The sequence below is a fragment of the Galeopterus variegatus genome, unplaced genomic scaffold (genome assembly GCF_000696425.1).
Source record: "Galeopterus variegatus unplaced genomic scaffold, G_variegatus-3.0.2 Scaffold2857, whole genome shotgun sequence".
NCBI classification, from domain to species: domain Eukaryota; kingdom Metazoa; phylum Chordata; class Mammalia; order Dermoptera; family Cynocephalidae; genus Galeopterus; species Galeopterus variegatus.
Genome location: NW_007728968.1, coordinates 107,842 through 110,579, shown reverse-complemented (window position 1 = coordinate 110,579; position 2,738 = coordinate 107,842). Strand labels below are relative to the sequence as shown.

At 61.5% G+C, this 2,738-nt stretch overlaps 1 pseudogene; it reads left to right on the top strand.

The window, feature by feature from the left end:
- The first annotated feature begins 1,923 nt into the window (after nt 1–1,923).
- LOC103599129 overlaps nt 1,924–2,738 on the top strand; it is a 40,465-nt pseudogene continuing 39,650 nt past the window's right edge.

Genomic DNA, 2,738 nt, shown 5'->3' with positions numbered 1-2,738 from the left:
CTAGCTGGAAGGGCTTCCCGTCATCACGCTCACCAGAGAAAACAGATTCTTTCTCATCCGTCTTGTATAACGCCTAGAAAGAGGGGAATCCCGTTTTTGCACTGTTTGCACTGTCTGGCTTCGGCGCAAACCTCCCCTCTCCTCCCCTGCCTTCCCTAACACACACACGCACACCCCGTGCGCTCACCGCCACCACCTGTGAAAACACCCCTTGTAACTTTGGCGAGGACGGCTCCCCGGAAAGCCGAGCGGCCGGGGGTCCCAAGGAACCGGGCCGGGCGGGGGAGGGGAGGGAGGCGCGGCCGGGACCCCGCGCGCTGCAGCGCGGCACTAGGGGCTGGAACGTGGCCTGGAACGTGGCGCTCTCGGCTCCGGTTTCGCGCCCAGGCCCCGCCCACCGGCAGCCCCGCTGGCGCGGACCGCTCCTCTGGCCGCGGAGGAGACCAAAGCCGGAGGCGACCGGCGGCTACCCGCGGAGAACTCGAGGGAGCCGCGGCCGAACCTGGACCTTCGGAGACGGCCAGCGGCCGGCGGGGAAGAAGGCCACGCGGGGCCAGCGCCGGGGCGGGACAGCGGGGACGCGCAGGTCCCGCACGCCGGGAAACAGGTTGCCGCCGAGCCCCAGCCCCTCCCCCCGGGCGCCCCGCCGCGGCCTGATTCCCGCCCTGCGCCGGGAGCGAACCCAGCCGCCTCCGGGCCGCCCTCCTCCTTCCCGGACCCAGGTGGCCCGGTCCGAGCCCCTCTGGCAGCCGAGTTAAAGGCGCCTTCAGCAAGGTCAAGGCGCGGGCGGCCGGCATCTGGGGGTTTTTCTCAGCCGAGCGCTGGCTTTGCAATCGCATTGTTAAGGATCATGGCAGCGGCAGGAAATCCGAAAGGCCCCACAGGTCTGCGCAAGGGAGGATTTATTTTACAGCGCAGAGCACACTCAGACCCGGGATTTCAGAGGCGGAGATGCGGAGTTTCAGGACGCCGGAATGTGGCAAAAACAAAACACAACCCGCCCGTGCACAGCACCACTCCCGACTGCTGGGGGCGCGGGGGGCGGCGGGGGCAAGGGAGTTCAGGGCCACTGTGCCCCCACACTTCAGCGTTCCGCGCGGCTCTGTCACAGCTGGAGTGGCTTATCCTCCTACAGGCGAAAATCAAGATTGAGAAACATTGCACTACTGTGGTTTCTCTATCAAAGCCCACCAACGCGCTACAGGCTGCGGCGGCGAAGGGCAGCAGCGAGACGGGGAGATGAAACGCAGCAGAAGCAAACTGCTGCCCGCGGAGGGGATGCGAGGGGACGGAAGCCATACCCAGCACTCATCCCCATTAGCGCCGGGCTAGCCCAGGAAGCCAGGGATAGGTAAATAATGGTGGCCGCCCCGGCAGAGGCCAGCATGCTACTTCCTAATTCCCAACCAGCGTGGGCCTGGATGGCTGGGATGCCTGGACATCTCCAAAGGGGACCAGGCATCGCGGGCAGGTTTCTAAACACGTGAAGGGCACTGGGTGTGAATACAGGGAGGGACGCCAGGAGAGGCAGAGAAGAGGGGCTTTGGGGCTCACCAGGACACAAAGTCCCCTAAACAGCATTCTCTCGAAGGCCTTTCAACACCTTTAAAGGGGAGGCTCGGGGCTTTGAGAACTCAATGAAACCTAAGTTCTGGCCGTCTCCTCCTCTGATCGATCCCGGATGCCCCAACCCAGTCCCTGTCTCCGTAAATGGTTCTTTGGGGACAGCAGCATCAGTACCCAACGCCCATCGCTGAAGTGGGCGCCGTGGTGCAGGGAGTCTCCTGGCTCTGGTGCGGAGTGGAAGCTCCCTGGTACTTAACACTCCGCAAGCAGGCAAACTTTCAGGCTTGTCTTTCAGGAACGGGGTACTCGCATCACAGTTCTGAGTAGTTACCCAGGCAGCTTATATAACTGCCCGCGATGCCGATCGGCAGATCTCTCTCCGTGCGTGGCCTCACAGCTCAGCACATGGGCACCCTCTCGTCCCGGCGCTTCCCGAGAGCGCCCCACAACCTCCTCTACCAAGCAGCAGGGCGATCTCGTGTGCTAGTCAACACCAGTGTGCACGCAGGTTCCAGTAAAACCCCGGCTGCCTTCCGGCGCCCCTTTTGCTGCGTTGGTGGTTTATGGATAACTGCATCTCTGCAAACCTTTTCGCCAGGGCTGAGGGGTGAGAGTAGGTTGGGGACTGCGGGGGGGGGGTTGGCGCGGTTCAGCTGAGGGCTCTGCACCCAGCTGATTAGTAATACTGTCATTCACATGGGCCCGGGTGCACAAATCGCCTTAACGTCTCATCCTAAAGGAGAGCCAATTTGCAAAGTTAGAGCCCACGCAGTTGAATTTCCAGTACTTTCCAACCTCGTCTAGGCGGAGGCAAGGCAGAGAGGGGGCAGCGGCCAGCGACACCCACTCTACGGCCCAGCCAAGAAGGACTCACTAGTTGAACCCTCTACTCCCCGCCCTTCCCCCAAGTAGTTGGCTGTGTATTCCTTGGTTGCGCGTGTACACACACACACACACACACACTCCGCACCACCAAATTCCCTCTGCTCCACCAACGTAAAGACTGCGTTTTTAAATTGCGAGGAAAATACCTAAGGAACTCGGTGATCACATTTCAACCCAGAGCACATTTCCCGAAGCTGGAGCGGGAGTAGTCTCACTCACACTCACACACACACACACACACACACACACACACACACACACACACACACACACACACACACACACAC